Source organism: Pezoporus wallicus, unplaced genomic scaffold (genome assembly GCF_028554395.1).
Source record: "Pezoporus wallicus isolate ANWC-B61680 ecotype Strahan unplaced genomic scaffold, APGP_CSIRO_Pwel_v1 contig_6944, whole genome shotgun sequence".
Taxonomy (NCBI): domain Eukaryota; kingdom Metazoa; phylum Chordata; class Aves; order Psittaciformes; family Psittacidae; genus Pezoporus; species Pezoporus wallicus.
In genome coordinates this window covers 823,859-845,113 of record NW_026636656.1, presented here as the reverse complement: position 1 = coordinate 845,113, position 21,255 = coordinate 823,859, and the positions used below count along the sequence as shown (strand labels likewise).

Below are 21,255 nucleotides of genomic sequence, written 5' to 3'. Positions count from 1 at the left end.
AGGCAGTGAGGTCTTCCTTAGTGCTCCCTTGCTGTGACTGTTTCTTAGCCTCAGACAAACTAAGGTGGAAAACTTTGTCTTCTACATAGGAAAGCTTGCTCTTACAGAGGGACATTCTGTTTCCTCTGTGGTGGAAAGATGTTTGCATGAGTCATTTAGGCATTTATTTAGATCTCTGAGAGCAAGCAACAGTGCCCTTGGAAGGCAAGCACTGGGAACTTGAATTTAGCAATAGTTTATGGAAGGCAAAGCAGAGAACAGACCACAGATACGTGTTTACAGTACTCTCTGTTACCTTGGGGATGTGCACCTTGTATTCTGTACTTCATGGTACTTCCTGTGGGCCGAGGACTTCATGTCCGAGAGTGGGTGTAGTCTAGAGAGAGCAGGCAGGTGGGTAAATGTAAAAAAGAGAGGGGAATGTCATGGTCTCAGATGCATCACACCAAACTAACTCACAGTGTCCTATTCTGTGGGAGATAGGAGGTACTTGTGTTTGCTAATGTGCAAAAGGTTAGTCTTGGTGAGAGATCTGGGAGCACTCCCATGCTATGACTTGAACTGGCCAGATGTAAGCTTACACATATGCACCTTTTCCTTTTGCTTTTAAATTGCAAAGCATTCCTGGGAATCCTGTGGCCATATTTGCATTCATTAAATTTTAATCTTTTTCTTTATCAGTGTCTTCATCCTTACCAGACAATTCTTACTTCTCTGATAAAATCCTCTGCCTGCATCTTCATTCTGATGGCCTTTCAGCCTTTATACCCTAGACCAGAAAGACATAAAAAGGCTGTGGATGTTTTCAGAAGAGGCACAGCACAAGCAGAAATAACCATGAAGTTAGAAATGTCAGCATAAGAACAACAGTTGTGGTAGCAAGGACTGGTAGATGAACCACAGAGAATAAGAACAGAAGAAAGGCTGTATGTAAGAAGGGGGCAAGTATTCTCCAAGGCTTGCAGAGGATGTGGATCCAAACTGGTGCCAGAGGGAGAAGCAAGGAAAATGAGGTAGAAGGGTAGAAGACCAAGCACGATAAAAGAGGTGAGGTTAACCATGGAAGGGGGACGGGGAAGGAGGATGGTTGTGTCAGGTACTAAAATGAGAAGCAGACGGTGAAGTGCCAAATAGATGCCACCAATATGCATCAGGTCCTGACAACAACTGAAATTCAAGACCAATTTGACAGAGAGGAAACTCTTACAAATTCCCTTGGTTGTGACCAGGCAGTAATAGGTAGGGTAGATTTGTGTGTGTATTTATAGGCTCATATCTCTGTGTATGGGATGGCTTTAGGCTATATCGCTATAATTCTGTTTCTGTAACTAAATGCATTTTATACCCTTCAAAATACACTCCACAGCAGGCAAATGCTACACTATCGTCCCTCCTGACACAGAAAGTCAGTGCTACCATGTGTGCTCCTTTCTTCTCCAGGTCATCTTCAAAGGAGATGACCAGCCATCAGAGGATTGCACAAAAGCACTACCTCTCTCTCTGGCAGTAACTAAAAGGAAACACCAAAGCTTCCCACCTCCTAAGTGCAGGCAACACTTAACAGGAGCCTGTGACTGAATTAGTTTTCCATAAACCTGCCATGCTTCTAGCAATGTAGATGAGCTCTTTTGAATCCCCCCTCCACCATGGCACCTATGCTGATGTCTCTTCCTTCCTGTCCCTCTCAACAGAGGAAAATGGAGATTAAAAAACCTTAGTGAACAGTCATTTTCCTAAGAAGTAATCTTTATAATGCAGAGTTTACAAGAGGATTGGACAAATCACTGTCTTCATAGTTTAATGCTGAGCTCCTCTGGTCATTGACTATCCTTTTCATTCTTTAATTGTCTAGTACTGTCATAGTGCTTCTTCTTCAGGAGCAGCATTCCCAGAAGCTACATTATCACTACATTAGGAAAAGAATAAGAATAATCTTGCCAGCTTTTGTTCTACACATTAAATAATGACCTTTTGAATGAGTCATTTAACCTGCAAAAATTTAAAAAAATATTTTCCTTTAGTAATTTTGTAAGAATTGTATTCCCTTATAGGAAGGTCATTCTTTGAAGGGAGAAGGCCCACCCAGAATAAGAGAAGTGTGGCATTATTAATTTCTGCATTGGAACATTTGTAAGTAGGTGAACTGGGTAAGTGCTCTCCACTTCCTCCTGCAGAGTTTCTGTTCAGCAGGAGTGACTCAGTACACCCAGATGTTTTGTTGGACGTATCTAAACATAAATTAGAGTGTGAGCACTCAAACAGGTAAATAGGAGTAAATAGGACTTTTGGAAATGAAAACAAAACTAGCATCCTACTGGGCTCCCAGTGAGCTCCAGAGCCTTTTCCCATTCTTTGTACAACCCTTCAGGTAAGTCTAAATATGAAATACATCACTAAGCATCTGTGCAACTCTTACTTATTCAGGAGGATTTAAGCTGCTGGGAGTCCAGATCGCATATAAAGTGACACATGTTGTCACTTTTATGTGAACGAGGTGACATTTCACATAATGTACTTTTCTGTAAAGGTGTGGCATCATTACAAAAGAAACATGGAAACAGTTCTCGTTGTGGTGACATGACAGCCTAATTCCCTAAATGCCTGTATAAGCCTGCATTTCAGTTTCTGCTCATGCTGCCTTACAATAGCCAGTACAGAAGTTTAGAATTTTACTTCAAGCTGAGAACTATTACAGGTCATAAAGCAAAATGCTTAGGCTAGGCACATCCGTATCTCCCCAATGGGACATGATACTAAAATCATTTGTAAAGCATGTTTAGGGTGGACCTAATTTGTACTGGTGACAAGGGACCAATACAGAAGGCAGAAAGGTACATATTCTTTAGCAGATTGCAATTTAAAAGACGCCACACACTTAAATTTGGTGTCAGCTGAACAAGTAGACAAGAAAGCAGAGAGATACCTATGCTACATTCCTACCTATTCCTACATTCCTTCCAAAGGGGAAGTCTGTAGTAGCAGGGGCTCCCAAGTTTGTGGCTTGACCAGTGAACTATCACAGCTCCCAACACTTGTACAGGGAAATTTTAGCTGCCATGGCAACCATTTTTTCCTGGTTGACTGCACTGGATAAATATTCGATTAAACCCTTTTATATTTATGCCTTTAATCTAATAGGTTTCTTTAGTGAAACAGTTAATTTAAAGGTTTTGCTACCTAATCATGCAGCAAGAAGCACAGTTCAGCCCTTGCTTGGGTGAATGGTGGCATGATTAAATGATAATAAATGACAGAAGACAGAGAGTGAAAGCAGTAAGGGAAGTGGAAAAATGATGCTCTTTTGGTGGTTAGATGCGTGGATGAACCTATGTGAATGATACTTTTTTAATTCTTATTTGGGGGCAATTTCACAGAAAAGGTTAATTTCAGGTTGAAGAAAGCTTTTTATTCAGCCTGTGAATCTGAGTACTTTGCATTTTTGATCTTAAAAGAAATTACAGACTGAACAAGTGATTTCAAATAGAATTATTAAAACATTTTATTTAACATAAAAAATATTTTTCTTTGCTTTTGCAATCTCAATTTGGATTTTTATTGACACAGTTCCATAAATCCATAACAAATTGTCTTGCCAGAATTACTTGTCTTCCATAAAAGACCACTGAACATTTTGCAACATATTTCAAGAAAACTATGATCTGAGGAATGTTCAGAAAATAATTTATTTTTATTATTATTATATTTTATTTTTCTCTTTGGCATATCTTGATCCCTGCATATCCCCTTCCCTGTGTTTCTTTTCATACTGAATCAACAATACAGATAAAAATTTGCTAGACCCCAAACTTTTAATTTATTAAGCCTGAAGCAATCTCTCGCTGCATTTCATTTCTCTGGGCCCACATTTAAATTTATCACTATTTGGCTTTTTATCAACATCCCTTTTCCATGACTAGCAAGCATCATTTCTTGGCTCCTCTAGGGCTACAAGTTCATGTTTTCTTTTAAAACTGACTCCAAACTAGCATTTCTGAATCCTGTGGTACATGCGGCATGTGGGGTTTTCCTGACATAAAATTGGATGGCACATGGCAGATATCCCTGACTTTTCCTGCTGGTTCTGTAACTCAACAGTCCTGCCCCTGAGCTCCAGGGCCCACTAGCTCTTGCCCAGCTCATGCCTCTTCTCACATGAAACCTTCTGAGAACTGCTGCCCTAAGTAGGCTTTTCAAATCAAGGATATTTATTACTGGATTTTGGCAGTATCTGTTTCAAAGATTTCTACATCTGCTCCTATAAAAGGGCATTTTTATCTTCTAGAATCAGTGCATTTATAGGCTGAGGATGCAAGTAACTCAAGACTTTACTGATGCAACATATAATGTAATTCAACCCTCCTGATTTTATTTATGTTTCTTATTTGTTGCTGGAGTATAAAATTTGACATTTTACAAAGGGTACTCAAAATAGAATTTTTCTAATGAATGTGGTAGTGACAAGATTTTTTTCATATTTTTTAATATTTGCTTTTTCACTCTACCTCTCAATCTTTCTATTTTTCTTTCCCTTAAGGGTTTCTCTTTTTAAAATTTGGCACACTATTGGGGTTCTTCCTTTTTTTTGTCTCTTTAAAAGTCCAGGGTCTGTATTGTTCATGTTCTTTCACATAAAAGGCATTATCAGTAACATCTGCACAGGCACTGGAATAATTAACATTTTCATTTTTATTATAAGCAGATTTTTATTATTACATTTCTATATTAATCAGAGGATGCAATTGAGATCAAAAGCATGCGCTTCATTTACTCTTACACAGATATAGATGAATCCACAACCCTGAACAGCTACACACAACTGTCTCCCTCCAGTTGGTCTCCTCTCCTGCCCAGAAAGAGATCTGGCATGAAATATCACATCAGACAAATAAAAAAAAAAAATTTAAATATTTAAATGTGAGTGGGTTTGTGTTTAGTTGTTTGTGGGGGTTTTTAATTACAAAGAAATAAGATGCCACTTATCCCTGCTATGCAATTAAATGCACACTTCTTGCTCAAGTGCTTTCTTTATGAAAGATGAGCAACACCAATAACACCTGCAACAACCATTTTAAAAAAGGAAGAGCTACTCAATTAGGCAGCTCTCCCTAAAAGAACACTGTGAATGCTGCAAAGCTATTGCAGTGACAGGGCCCAAAAGTGTAGCATCCTACTTGTACCATGCTCCCCACCTCTCCCACATGGTGCCTGTACCACACACACTCCATATATGTGCACCATGTGCACTGGCTGACCATGTTACACAACCACCTTGTGCCTTTATCCATCAAGGTCTAATAGGAAAACAGGAGGTAAAAATCAAGCACCAGTCCACCAGGCTAACAAATTTCCATACTGTCCCAAAAGATTTCCTGAGGTATACCTGGCAGCCCTGCCAGACTCACTGAGCTGAACCCATTCCCATAAGCCCAGCCTGCCCAAATTCTGGTGTGGGGCAGGACCTTTCTGCCTCCCCACCCTATCCTACAGTGAGCCATGTGCTTCCCTCCATCCCTGGCTTTTGGCAGGAAGCCTGTATGCCTCTTTTCGGGTGCTCAGACTACTGGCTGCCAGAGGGCACATTCTTTTGGGGGACATAGGCAAAGCCAGGAGAAGGGAGTACTTTGGGCAGTAAGGCCTATCTGCAACAAGATGTGTTTGCAACCCAACAGAAGCCAGTTACCATTGCTGATAGAACATTTTCATTCTCCTCATAAAGGTTGTGCGCAAATGTAGACCCTTCTACCCTGCACCCAGAGAAAGACAACCTCATGCTCCCTGTAGGTCTCTCAAGACAGAGTAACATAGGGACTGTCACCCTCAGATCATTGTAGAAAACTCAGAAATTTGTCATTGGATAGTGGAACTTGGCTGCCAGGGGTCTGAAAGACTCCATGATATCAGATGAAACTTTCCTGGCTATACCTTTCACGGTAGACTCCTGAATTAAATGGGCCTTTTGCCTATAGCTTTTGCCTCCAGCCATCTCAGCCAAGGCAACTCAGCCAGCTAGTGTGGTTAGAACAACACACAACCATCTAATGAGAAAGCCCCAAGGATAAACCAAGATACGTAAGCTCCCTGTATGCCCCAAGACATGTTTGTTTGTTGCAGAAGGAGCTCACAGTTTGTTGCAGGCACAGCCCCCTGCCAAAACCAGGCTTTGGTATGCTTCCAGGACAAACCCAGAAAGATTTCTTTTCTCAGACATGGAAGAGCAAAGTTAGTTTTCTGTCAGGGATGGTGCCTTTCCACATTGCCAGCTCTGGCAGCCTGCATGCCTCTCTAACAGTCCTGGGAAGTGTTTTTCCCTCCCCCAGAGCAAGCAGGCTAGACTGCTGGGGCCATCTCTGCAGAAGAGTCACAGGACGTCCAGCCAACACCAAAAGCCTTGTTTGCTAATGCTGTTTTGCTGGGTATGCCTTTGACAGATTAACACCTCTTCTGTACTTGTAAATCAAACAGTGCTGGGGACATGATTTTAGGCTGTCTAGGTGACAGAGTACCGTGAATGGTGTTTCCTTCTTGAGTGTCCAGTATAGTCAGAAACTAGGTAGGAATAAGACAGCTATTGAGTGGGTCATCTTGTGCCATCTTGTCTCTCTGAAGTGTTACTGCTGCAGTTTCTGAAGAAACTGAGGGCAGAGCCACGCTTTGAGGACTCTGAGATGAAGGGTGGTTAGAGGTGAATGGGAGGAGATAGCAAAGACCATGAAGTATGGGGAACATTTTACTTTTCTCTTTCATGTGTTCATGTATCCACGTTGGACAGTTCTGGTGCCTACTGTGGTTCCTATGCCAAGCCACTTGCTACTGGCTGATGAAATAAGAGGGACCATGTCCAGGCAAATACAAGACCCGAGAATGTGATGTAGTTGTTGCATTAAAAGTGCCATCAGCCTAATGGCAGTGGCTACAACACACCAACTAGCTGGTGAGAGCATTAGGACATCACTTAGCTCTGCTTTATGAACCGGATAATTTTGTTTTCTGTTTTATCTGCTATTGCTTGTGACATTAATATGTTCATAAAAAGCTTGACTCTTCCTGTTGCATTTGGTTGTACAGGACCGTGACCTTGAATGCGTTCCCAGAAGTGCTGTAATACAGGACATCAGCCCTTGGATTTGAGACTGGCAGGGGTATGTAGATGCCTGGGCCCTCCATTAATTTAGATGATGTAATGTTAAATATCTGCATGACTAAGTTATTTAGATTTGCGGGCTTTGCAAACATGAGCAACGATGATCAATGATACTTGCACGTTAAGGCTTGACATCGCTTGACATCACTGCAAAACAATTGCAAGAAAAAAATCAATTTGTTCTTGCAATATTAGGATCTTAGTACGTAACCTTGTGAGTGACTACAGGACATTTTGTGAGACATAATAAACTTCTTAAGTACTATTATGTTATCCTGCACAGGCCCAATCTGTGGCACATTTGTAGTATGCCTGAACTGAATCCATTAGAGATTTTTCAACAAAATCATTGCAGTGGAGTTTTAAAGAAGACCTGGGCTTTTTAAAGGCTTTTTGTTTGCATTTTAAGTAAGGAGTAACACTACTGCCTTGCAATTTAAAGCACTCCATCTATTTGAAACTGCATGGAAAACATAAGATAGAGATTTTGAAGTAGATAACATCTACATGAACACTAAGCCTGAGTTTCGAAATACAGGTCAGGTCAAACATCTTAGCAAATCTGTTGGCTTTGCTCCATCTGAACCCTGAGGTAATCAAAAGATTTACAGCTGTCTCCGGAGGAAAGTAAAAGCTCTGCTCCTATTCAAACTGTTCAAGAAACGGGAACTGGTAGACCTGCTGTTCCTTTTCTCCAGCAGAGAATGGGACTTCTGTTACTTTGAAACATTTGGAAATTAGATTAAAAGATTTTGCAGATGATCCAGTCATTAGAGATGCAGGAATTTTTAATTTGTGAGACTGGCCTAGTGACAGTGACTCCCTCAAGGCCCTGGTAGAAAGAAGCAGTTCCAGAAGCGTGGTCACACTGCAGGCACCTTTTGGAAACTGAAGAATACAAAAGCACTGAAGCATTGCCACGGGAGAAAGAGCCCAAATCTACATCCACAGAGTGAACCCTGCACAGATTGCTTCTGCACTGTATGGCAAGAGGCATTGATTTCCTCACTCATGTGGAAATTATATAATATGATGTGTCATTTTTTGCTTTAATATCACCCTGAAGACTCTCAAAAAGTTTTGTGCACTGCAGAAGGACTATTTTGTGTCCCACTAAGCGCTGGTATCAATTATGAGGGGTGAACAAGCCAGATGGAAGCTATTCTGCTTTACTGATTTTGAGCGATAAAGATAACACAAGCTTGGACTCTGTACATCAGCCTGTGTTTAGATGGCTCCTTACACCAAAATTGTTTCAGCCTTTTATCCTGTTTCACTGGATATAACAAAAAGTGAAAGATGAGATGATGTTAGGTGTCTACCTGTCTGACTACATCACTTACTTTTTAGACCCCAAAGTCAGGTCTAACGTCTTTTCTGAAATCATGAATCTTGCATTGGCAGCTGTGTGGATGCCAAGGACAGAGGCTGAAGTGTGTCTCCAGCACACTTGCTCCCTAATTCACTTGTCATGGAGTCTGCAGGATTTACCTAGGAGCTGGAAGTTTGGATTTACACAAGTCAAGGAATGGGATGTCGTTCCAGTCAAATCTTTGCTGACTGCTTTAATTAATGCATTATTCTGCAGAACTGACTGTTGCTTTTTTCCATTTATTGCTCTTCCCCATATTAGCTAAGGAAGCCATGAGCCAGTCAGCTGCATCCCAAAGTATAAGGTATGTACTAAGCACAGAACCAATCCAGGCCTCACTGGGACACTTTCTGTAGCCCTAAATAGGATGCTTAAATCCAGAAGACAAACACCATTTTAGAACACCCTTTCATGCTCTCTGTTAAGCCTCACATATGCCTGAACTCTACAGCCTGTTGATGCTACAAATTGCATTAACAGTACTTACCTCTCCTCAGTCAATGCATAACAAATAACTGCGTGGGCACTCCTGACTGGGTATTGATTAGTATACAACCCACATCCGTTATTGGACCCAACCTTTCATTTTGGGTTCATACCAGCATCACATTTCCATACAGTTGATCCAACTTTCCTTTCTTTGTCCTCAGATACATTGTACATCTCAAAACCTTTTGTCATTTACTTTGAAGTTCTCTGTGAACTTTGAGTCAGTTTGATTTTTGGCATTCCTAATGTTACCCCACTGCATTCTGTACTACAGAGAAGTGGTTTACCAAGCTAAAATAGTCTCTGGTACTCACTTTTTTCCTATTCGTCCAGTAGGTTTCAGCTGCTTTTTTGTATAGCTGCAGGTTACAGACTTCTACATTCAAGTCCCTAAACTTCATTCAGCTGATTTCAGTGATAAGTCCTATGAAATCATCACCACTTCTGCTTTCAAAATCAGGGAATTTAGTTGCAAAACTACCTTAATTTTCCCCTTTATCTTAAATTGAATCATCTTGTGACCACTTAATTAAGTTTTATCCCAGAACCAGATCTTTCATAAAGCACACATTTCAAAACCAAGTTTAAAATTACATCAGTTCCTGGTGTTTAAATTACTATTTGGTGAAGAACTTGTAATCTCTGACAGTCAGAAGTAATATGTTCTACTGCTATTAAGGAAACAGGAAATGCACATTTTCAATATACATCTAGAAAGTTTGTGGGCACAAGGAGGAGCAAAGCAGCTCAGGTAGCTAACATTTTGAGATTACATCCGTCTATGTCTGCCATGGTTTTACATTACAGAATAAACACGTAGTAAAGGACTTGTCAAGAAACAGGGAAAGCTGACACAAGAACAGGCGTAGGAAGAAAAGAGGCTAATCAAGAACAGGCAGAAACTACAAAGGAATTTGTTGACAAACCATCATATTCTTTTTGGATTCCCAAAAGTTACATTCCACCACAGTCATTCCAAATTAGCAGAGCTATTTACTTTTTAGATACGATTTCCAAGATTTGTATTCCTCTGCAAAATTGAGTTAGGTGGTCTTTGCCAGCATTACCCAGGAAGGTAATCTTTTAAGGCACTTTGACCTACATGGTTTCTTGCTTAGCCACATTTTCATTCCTTATTTTTTGCAAAATTCTCACATTAGTGATACGCATATTACATTAGAGATATGGACTGCCTTCATATTTTCTTTTTCTAGAGTGGTAGATGTCCTCTCGAATGGGTATTTCTGTGTAATTGTTTGTATGTGTAGTTACATCCTTATCTTAGCTTTATCAAAGGAAAGTACTCAATGGCAAATTCCATGCTTTCATTTCAAGAAGATAAGAGATGCATTTTGTAAACACAACTTTCAAAACATTACCTGTCTACCTATGTTCAAGAATCAGTGTTAGTATTCAACCACTTGAAGTGGATAAAAAATATGAAAGGAAAATAAACCAGGTGAGTAACTTCAGCTTTATGGAAGGTGTTGACATCAAGAGCAGTTACACTGACATGGGTGTAGCTACAGCCAAATAAGGCTGTGCTCTTGTAGCTGAACTTTGGATGGAGATCTATGAAGTATGTGTGTCATGCAGCTTAATGCAGCTGAGTGTGGCGGGTAGACCAAGAATTTTACACTATAAAATGTACTTTGTTTCTCTTCTCTGAATGAGATGCTGTAAGTTTCCAGAGCCGAGAAAGCAGCAATGCGGCAGTTATTCTTTCATGATTGCCCTTCTCAGTAAACATACAACTCCTGCTTTCATCAAATCCCAAATAGACCAGTGGTTTAAGAAGATTATAAATCATGAACCAGGAGTCAGGCAGTGGTATGCACCTGTCAAGAAATGCATTTTCTTGTAAGAATTAGCATGATGAATTGTATTGCGTTGGAACAGTAGTGAATACCAGGAGAGAATGGTAAATCAAACAGTATTTTTTTGCAAAGAGCATGTTTTCCACCACTAATGAAGTGTACATGCCACTGATAGGAAACAAGAGACTGTACTAACATCTGATTACAGTTGTCTAAACCAAAGTCCTCTGCTTTCTGAGGCCACTACAAATCTGTTGAAAGGCATAGGGAGAAACACTGGAACATTTGGAATACATGTGTAGAGGCTTTAGCATGGCATTGCTTACAGAGCTGTAAAATACCTGCTGCTGGAGGGGTTTTCGCTTAGTCTCTTCCAAATCTCAGAGCCATTTGCTTTCTGGAATTTGGCCAATTCCAAAAAGCAAATGATAGGTAACAAGTTTGACAATGCCAAGTAGATACAGAGCTTGCAGAAAGATTGTAGTTGCCAGCCCAAATAAAGAAGTATTTTTTGTTCTATGTTCACTAAAGTCACGTGAATAGTCTTATTTTGCCTTACATCTACACACAGTCTCTTTCGGACACTCTTTTAGAGTCCTCCCTCAAAAATGAAAAAGCTTCCAGATTGAACATCTCTTGGCTGTGAGTAAAAATCTCAACATTAAAGAAAGACAAAAAAATTATGCATGCAAGAGGAAAGATGACTGAGATGAGGTGGTGTTGAGTCAGACATTATGAGTGTTTTCAAATCTCTTCCCCATGATTCTGCTCCATCAGACTCAAAACTGTAGCACCAATTAGCTCAGTCACCCAGGATGAAGATCAAGGTTTGGTTTAGGATGCCCAGGAATAATAAATGCAGGCAATAGGCTTTTTTAGAACATCACAGAGAAGTTGTTTTTCCCACTATGTGTTAAGCATGGGCTTCAGCCCTAGACGTCGTCCCCCTGAGCATACCAATACACATCCGTATTCAGGAATGGATCAACACTAGTCAGTGACTGTGACTGACTGCAGAGCACTCCTTTACCCTATCCTCATTTCCTCGCCTCCTTTTATTTTCCTTTCCTTCTCCACTCTGTTTCTTGCCCTGCCGTCAGCTTGTGTTTCACAGGGAGAAGGTGGGGAGAAGAAGAGGAAAAGGAGAATGTCCTCAGCCCAGGACCAAGGACCAGACGGGAGAAGGCACAGCTTTCTCACTTGCACTCTGCTCCTGAAACCCCTAAGAAGCCAGCTTCACCTGAGAGTACGAAGTGTTCATTCCTGTGAAAGCTCAGCCTCTGAACAACATATCAGTTCTCAGTTATTCCAGCAAAAAACTCCCAGTGATATTGTTTCCCATTCCTTTCCTTCCCAAGCCAAATGAAATAATAACAATAAACCCCACAAACCTTAGCACAGTGTATAATCACATATAAATACTGTCATCCTGCTAATGAAATTCGTTTAGTTTCCTAGCCTTCAGACCCCACACTGCTGTAAAAAACAGCAGTTTTCCCCAGACATCACCACTTCTGTCATGAAATTGCGGGAGAAATTGCATTGATTCTTGTCCCGAAGTATTCTGGAGCTTGGCTTTTCAGCCTGAGAACTTCCCAGGCAAATATGCAAATGTTGCTGGGACATGACCAAGTACAGATACAGAGGCACAGAAAACATGTTTACAAGAAAACACTGATTATGCTCTGGATGTTGAAGGAGATAGTACCACAAAATTGAAGCAGGTCAGTCACATATTTCCCATTATAAACTGTAACACCATGACAATGGTTTGCTTTTCAAACACCATGCAACACATTTGGATACTTACATGGAATTAAGCAGAGCACAGAATGGGAAAGGATGGTCAGTAAATCTAAAAAAGGTATCTCTGGCATGATTTCAGGGCTTAAAAACTTTAGGAGGGATATATTTAAATGTTGAAAGGTCACTGAACTACTTGGTTTCCAGATGGACTGGTTTTAGTCTGCCAAAACAGCTGTTTGTGTGCAAGAGCTATGTGGCTAGGATGAACTTGTTTCTTCATTTCCAAGGTCTATTGCTGTTATCAAGACTTCTTTTTCTGTATTTTAAAATTTCTGTTGCTATCTTTCATTTAGGACAGTAAATGAACAAGCCTTTCTTTGACATAGGTGGCATTATATTCTTTTAACAGAATAATTTCTAAATAAGCACATGGAGATTATTCAATTTTCAGTTCTGAAAAATAATGTTTTTAGAAAGTACCCAGGAGTCACAACTGAATGTGAGTTTCCAATGTAGTATTGTGGAAAATAAAGTTAATCAGATTATTTTGGATAAAACATAGTTGGCACTGGAGCAGACAATACCAGATTATAACTTTCCATTTTGGTGCTCATAATTTGACAAGTATGTTGAAAATTTGGAAAAGATGCAGCAAAAAGCTCCTGAAACTATCTGGAATTTTGAGAAAATAATGCCGGAGTCTGAAAGAACTTAATGTGTTTAGTCTGTGAAAACCTAATTGAAGGTCAATTGAAGGCCTGACTCCAGTATAACATTATTTCATAGAACACCCCAGATCAGAATGGACCTCAGAAGATCATCTTGTCCAATCTGGTTCATTTCCAGAGTAGCCAATATTAAACAGCTGCTTAATAAAGCAAAAGAAGAGACACCAGATGATGAAGATGCATTTAAGATATTGAACAAACTGCCGTCAGAGCAAACTGTTCAGTAACATGTTCCTGTCTACATCTTCATCCATTCAGTCAGAAACTAATTCCTTCTCCAAAGACAGACTTCAGTCAGACTAGCCTCAGCAAAAAAGGGAAATTGTTGAATCTAATCCATGTTATGACATACAGAACGATTAAAAGATTTTAAAGATTCTTTCTTGTCTCAAGGTGCTACAATATCAAGTGCCACTAATCCATATGAGAGGCAGCTACTGAGTGATGAGCAAGATGCAGCATTGCAATTCCCCTCCTTTTGAGTGGTTGCCCTGCTGTGACAGAGAGCTGGGAAGGGATCAGATCCCACTGAACAGCTTCCTGGCTACTCTCAGTACTGGCTTTTACAAGACAGGTGAAGCTGGGCTCAGCCTGTGGAAGCTGTGATCATGCTTTACCAGATCCTGATAATTTTAGAAGACATGAATGTGGTTAGCAGCTCTCAATCAGGTGTGTTGAGTCACATCACACACCCTGTGAGAGTGATGGGCTGCCTGGATATGCTCTTAATTACCAGCAAGGCTTGACTTAAGAAAAGGGCTGTAGCTGCTGGGCCTAAGTTTAATTGGGTGCTAAGCTAGAAACAAACTAGAAAACAAAAAGCTGTCCCACACCTTCAGCTCCTCATATGTGCTCTTCCCCTGGTCCATTTGGAGATATGAGACAGATCTATGTCATCACCTGCAAGCGTGATGGCATTGGCTCTGTGGCTGAGACATTCCGAAATGCTGTCAGAACCATATGGCTTTCTTAAGGTTTACAAATTTGGGCTCTGGGCAGTGTCATCTGCTCTCAGTCATCGCTCTGTCTAATGCATTGCTGCCTGAAAACTTGCTGCCTGAAGAGATGGAGGATTTTTTGAATGTTGCAGTAAGCTCCCCTCTGACGGGAAGACTGGAGACCAGCCAGACGTGAAAGCTAATCTGTACGTGTGGTATGAAACACTAGGTTTGGGCTTTCTGGCAGGGTAAGCAGTACCCCTAAGATTCAAGAAGGAAAAGTAGAATATATAACCCCAAGAGTCCTTTCCTGCTCTAAAGGTAATGATCTGAGGCAAACACAGCTGGAGCAAGAACGGAGCTCTTTGGGCTGCTTCAAAAAGCAATTCAAAGGATTTGCAAGAACACATCCAAATCCTGGTATTAGACCTTGGTTACAGTAATGTAGAGGTGTTTCTGACATGTCACAGATTTGGGATGTCAGTGGTGACAAGCAAATGTGTCAATGGCCTTATTGCAGATGATTTCTCAGTGACATGAAAGTTCTAACTCTACCAAATTCTATTTTCAGGATCATACAGGCAGGTCACGGGAATTGATGCCTGGATGTGCAGGCATAGTTCTGTGTTTTGTGAAGTAGACATGGCGGTATTAAGGGCTTACGTGAGCAGGAGAGGTTGTCATTGCTCTCAGGAACTTGCAATTGTGTTCAGTGTCTCAGTTATTTAAGACAAAAGTACATATGTGTGCTCATGAGCAGATACATTTCTACTGCCTTTAGCAAAAGAATGATTAGCAGCATAGCAAATTAGAGCTGCACACTGGCAGGTGTCCAACAACTCAGAGGAGGGGTTGCTTCCCTACCACATCAGAATGGGAGATGGGCTGGGTGGAGGCACCCTCTTGAAGGAGGTGGTCAGTTGAATTGGTACAGGAAGGCAGCAACGCATTTTTTCCTTCTTGCCTAAATCCTGCGTGAAGTGAGAGTGCCCTAGAGGGCTGGTACCACGGCAGGCTAGTAAAGGCAAAGAGATGTGTTTGCCACACTACTGGTGAGATAGATAAGCTAAAGATACATAGAGAGAATTTTGCAATCTGATTATGTGTTGCAATGTTAAAGATCTGTATTATCAGGTGGAATATTGTGAAGGAACAAGAGCGCTTTTCTGATCTGCAGAACACAGTACAGCTCATTCTCATTATTAATTTTCATAACATTGTTAGTGTACGTCAAAATATTTTATGCAATTTTGATTACTTTGGCATAGTTGGACCTTATCTTCAAAATATACAGTGTTATTTCAGGTATATTCTTCATGTTAAGCTTTTTTCTGTGTTCCTACTCAATAGCACAGCACAGTACTCAGGAAGGGTTACTTGCATGTGCTTTTAGATACACTTATTCAGAACTACTAACACAATCAGACAATGACAGACATAATCAGATAATGACAGACACATCATCAGACACAGGCAGGATTTCTGATTCCTCAGTTCTACCATGGTTTCTGCTTGACCCCAGGCTGGGTCAAGAGTCCCCATGGAGCTATTTCCATGGTCCATGCAGCTCCCTGGCTTGGGTGGGGTGGGTCTGGGCAGATGTTTCTGGAGGGTCACTGTAGGGTCCAGGGCAGGTCAGGCAATCCCTGAAGAGCTTGGGAGCATGGAGGGAGTTGGGGTTGCCACCGAGGAGCTTCAGCAGTGGGTAGAGGGCTTCAGGTGCCACTGAGATGGTCAGTACCAGAGGCCAAGCCAGAGGTCACAGAGGGCTCGAGACTGTGTTGGGAGTGGCACTGTGAGGAAGAGGGGGCTCCCCATAGTGGAGGCAGGACCTGCCCCACCACGCCAGCCAGGGAGCAGGGCAGGCAGGGGAGCAGCAGTCCATAGTGACAGCAACCAGGGTAAGACACAGCCCAATGGTAGCCACGAAGGCCCCTGGCAATGAGGCAAGTCCAAGGTCAAACTGGGAAGTCGATTTGGCAGGTCAGGGACAGGGGCCAGCACAGGATCAGCAGCCCATGGCTTCCAGCAAGGGCAAAGATCTGGAGCCCCACCTTAAAAGCAGATCCCACAGGGCAGAGGGGAACACTTGCCATGGCTTCCCTGCAGCATTATGAGGGGAGACTGGGAGCCTCCCCACATCTCCAGCATGAAAGGGCTGCCCTCGGCTGCACTGTTTGTAAGCTGACCCCAAGCCCTGGCAGTCAAGCCTCCAGGAGAGGAGGATGCACTCAGAGCCCTTACATGGCTTTTCTCAAGGCTGAGTTCACTTGGATGCCAGCCTCATACTTTTTTTCATCATTGTGATGTTTTTCTTCAGTGTTTGTGTGTGTCTGTAGTACTTACATCACAGTATTTCTGTTATTACCCTTTTTCACAGCTTCCTTCTTTCTTCATCCGTGTTGCAATCATTTCACTTTGTATCCGTACTCTTTCAAAGCATTGAACTCTTCAGTCCACAGTCCCCTGGTGCTTGTTCATGTCTAATACTAGTGCTTCCAGTAATGCTATTGGTTTCCTGTAGCACAGGCTAGTTCCAATAGTGGCTGGGTTTGAATAGTTCAATCTATAAAAATACATTTTCATTGAGCCCATCACTTCATCAATGTCTACTCAGAAGTTCACAGCAAAGCACGATGACCATGGCTTTCAACACTGATCAGACTTACGACTTGTCCTACCATTTAAACCTCACTGCATTTTAGTGTTTTGCATTTTATAGTTTTATGAAGATGAAACCATTTTGACTTTCTGCCACTTATTGCGAATCTAGGCAGAGTGTGCCAACAATAACTATAAACTTAATGACAGCAGACGCCTTTAATCAAAATATGTTTGCTAGTGTCCGTTGTCAACAGCATAAACTAAGTTGTTTAATGCTAGATCATCCAAAAATAGCATTTTAAAATCCATCTTTCACATGATGAAAAAAGCAGGGTTAATCCTGTGTATTTTTATTCTCCCACCAAACACTGATTTGAGCCAGTTGTCCAATATCGCCCTCATTCTTATGTAAATATTCAAAAAGTACTCATGAATATAATATACACAAGTAAGTAGTTTTCCCACAAAACAACTGACATAAAATGCTTAAAAATGTAATAAGCAGAGCTTTTATCTATATAGATATTAAATACATTCATATATGAATATAGATATTCATGTATATTCTTTAAAACACACATACCTAGTTGTATAAAGTTAGTGTAAATCCTGAACTGGGTTACCTTCTGTATCCATAAATTCTTAAAGCAATTCTTCTAGTGATGAGTACATGGAGTTTCTCTTTCTGTACTACAGCAATATAACTGTACTACTAATAATAGGATTATACTATAGTATGTAACAGTAATCGTATCATTGTATTGTGACTACATCCTGAATAAAAATTTGGAATGAGCATAAGACTCTGAGATTGCCTTCTCTGCGTATGTCAGCCAGCACTTCATGAGTCGCAAGGTGAGCAGCAAATGTCTCAAACCACAACTACTTCATGCCATCATAATCTGATATTGTCCTTTTGCTATAGCAAAATGTGCAATTGTCTTTTTCCCACAAGTTTTCCATTTCCAGGAATTTCATTGCTTCTTGAAATTTCAAATTCCTCTTTAGGAGGTGCCTTTTCAGCCTTTGTCAGTTTACCCAGGCAGTGCATGCATCTAGAAGAGTCAGCAGGAACTGGCACTGAACTGGAATTCTGCTTGCAACACCATTTCATACTTTGCTGCCAGTTCTCAGGAACCCTTTTTGTGTTTGTGTTATTGGCCCAGCCATACTGCCATACAGCTTAGCCTTTGCCATGTCTTGAGTAGTGATGTCGCCAGGCTTTTTGGTTTCTTCACCGCTTTGCACAATACTTTTACTTCTTCAGCTTCTCCAGAAGTCATGAATTAAACATTCAGTCTCTTTAACTTCTAGTTTTACAGCTTGTCCAACTTCTTAATGTTTTTTTAGGCCTCTCATAACTTCCTCCACAGTGCTCAGGATCAGTTTGCGTTGTCCACCCACTCTGCAGAGGGATATCTTTGGCATTGGTACTTATTTATCTGGGACACTTTCTCCCTGTTACCTTAGGTACCTCCTTTGCAGAGCTCTCCTGTTTCTTATGCAGATAACATCAGGATTGATTTGCACTTAGTTCTTTTTGTAATTTTACCATAAATTTTCCCACAGCTAACTCAGTTTAGCTAAGAGTCTATATCTTCCTGAGAGAAACATATACTGTCAGCAGTCAGATCTGTATCAGCCAACATACCAGTCTTGGGAACTCCTCCAGCTAGTAGGTTACAACAATTAACATAGGCTGAAGTAGAAATCACAAACCGGAGGCCACAGCTTACCTATATAAACAATCTTGCCCTGCCACAAAGGTGTCGCTGTGTTTAAGAACTGCACTGGACTGATTTATACGGAGAATATCAGTAGGAATATGACGTGCTACTGACAGAGTATTGAATTAAACACTCTGCAATACATCAAATAATTAGCTAGTGTATCTGTGGAGTTTTGGGAAAATGGTTTGACAAAGGCCTGTAGCATTTTTTTCCAGCTCTCTGTTTGAACACTTCTTAAGCACCCAGCTGTTTTCCAACTTTTGTCTGTTCAGTAACAGAGAAAAGAAGTTTTGGTATAATGGAAAATGCCATTAACAGGTTAACTTTTAACTTTTCCTTGAACTTCTTAAATGACTGATTAACTTGCTTCCTGACAGTTTACAGAAGAAATGAGGGTTGTAAACAGGACTGCTTACTTCTTTCTTATCACTTAAGTATCTGTTTAATTTAGTTATCACTCACACACTAACTGCCTAGAAACAACACGGGGTGAAGTGCTTGTAACCATGAATTTCCACAAAGTCATGCACTAGAGGCAAATCAGGGTAAAGGCCAAGAAGCCACTAAGTCCTTCTTAAGGTGTAAAAGTGTAGTCTACAGTTCAAGTGGTGCCTAAAGGCACTTTCCACTAAAGTAAGTCAATTTCACTGTCCCAGGAGCATGACACTCATGAGTGAATGTGTACTGGATGGAACCTTTGTATATGATCATCTAAGAGTGAGAAGGGGAAATGACTTAGGAGTTTGTATTGCAGTTTATCTAAAACCAGAAATGTGAAGCATTTAAACCTAGCATGATAGGTTTAAAAGAACGAGGTCTTAATGAGGAAGCACCACTGCCTTTGATCCAGGTCACTAAGAAGCAAGCAGGTAGCCCTCTCCTGCTGAGCCTCAGTAGCTCCTCATAGGCTATGTTGATGAGGCATGCTGCTATGCACAGCAGAAAGCAGACCAGGGAGGGGTGGGACAGTGTTTGCATCCAGTCACCTTTGCTTTTCCAGCCCAAATGAGCCACAGTTTTTATGCGGATCAGTGAGAACACTCAGAGAAAGTCCAGGACAAGGCCTGAATTCACCATTAAATGTAAAACATGTCTTTGAGCTTCTCTGAGCACCAAGCCGATGCCCCTGTCACTGGGATGGTTTAAAAAAATAAAGGTACCTAATGACATTTCGGAAAAATTGCTTCCTGTCTGTGTAATATTGTCCTCATCATTAAAACAACCTGCTATATTATAGTGCTGCTCTATAGCAAAGCAACTTTCTGTGTGTCCCAAGCTGGCTGTGTTCATAAAAAGCTTTCCACTTGCCCTTGACGTGCGGGAAGTGTGCCTACTAATTACTCTGAAAAGAAATTCCTACTTGTAATGTCATTACCTGTTCTGTATAATCATGCTTCTGGGGCCTACTTCTCCGCACTGAGGCAAAGGCTGGTTAAAGTGGAAGTGTCAGGTGATGGTTCAACTGGACACTCTCAGTAAAACTCCTCTTGCTCTTCACATGGAATGTCAGTGATATTTCAGCATCCTTGATCACCCCTACTTGAGGTCTGGGGAGTCTACAGAAAAACTCTGATGCCAAAATTCAGCGTGGTATTTATCACAGCTGTAACATGGAGAAGCAACACTAGAAGCACCCAAAGAGAAAAAAAACAGACTACTTTCATTGTCAAAAGTGATGGTGTATGCTCAATAGCCAGGGTGATCTCATGTCACCACACGGCATACAGCAACACCAAAGAGAAGAGATGCATGCTTCCCTTTCAGAGAACAGGACAAAAGGACCAGGGAATAAGGAGGGGCATGAATAAAGCTGGAAGCTGATATCTTAAAAGAGTGAGGGCCACACATGTAGAATAATAAAAACATAGAAGGGTTTGGGTTCCAGAGGACCTTAAGATGATCCAGTTCCAACCTCCCTGCCATGGGCAGGGACACCTTCCACTAAACCAAGTTGCTCAAGCCCCATCCAACCTGGCCTCTAACACTGCCTGGGATGGGGAAGCCACAGCTTCTCTGGGCAGCCTGTGCCAGCACCTCACCACCCTCACAGTATTCTTCCTTATGACCAACCCTCTTTAAGTTTGAAATCATTCCCCCTTGTCCCATCACTACAGCCCCTGATGAAGAGTCCCTCTCTGGCATCATTATAGGCCCCCTTCAGATACTGGAAGGCTGCTACGAGGTCTCCACCTCATAGCAGCCTGCTCTTCTCCAGACTGAACAGCCCCAACTTTCTTAGCTCACTTCACATGGGAGGTGCTCCAGCCCTCGATCATCCTCATGGACTTCCTCCAACAGTTCCATGTCCTTATGCTGGGGATACCAGAACTGTATGCAGTAAATGCAAAACCATGTGTAGGTCCCACACCAGTAATGACAGCATATTCAGGAACTGGAAGTAGAATAGCAGTTTCAGTGCGGTGCTGTCAGTGCCTGCTACTTTAAAGGTGACATTTTATTAAATCAGTTATATTCTCTGAGGATTTTTCATGGCTTGATTGCAGGAGCTCAGTCGGTGGTGGGACAAATGTTTCTGCACTATGTTCATCATGCAGAGCAGACGTTCCATAAGAAGCAGAAAATTTTCTATACTGACCAGAGAATTCTCAGTGGGGGCTACACGAGGTTCATTCTGCTGACTACTGCAGCTGTGTCACTGCTAAGGGACCGCTTGCTGTTCTGTTGTTGCC

At 41.4% G+C, this 21,255-nt stretch overlaps 1 long non-coding RNA gene across 1 annotated transcript; it reads left to right on the top strand.

Annotated features, from left to right (window-relative positions):
- The first annotated feature begins 1,894 nt into the window (after nt 1–1,894).
- Nucleotides 1,895–11,462, top strand: LOC130594887 (uncharacterized). Its single transcript, XR_008971183.1, has 3 exons — nt 1,895–2,130; nt 7,066–7,139; nt 11,391–11,462. It is a non-coding gene; the product is annotated as an uncharacterized LOC130594887 (long non-coding RNA).
- The last annotated feature ends 9,793 nt before the right edge of the window (nt 11,463–21,255 follow it).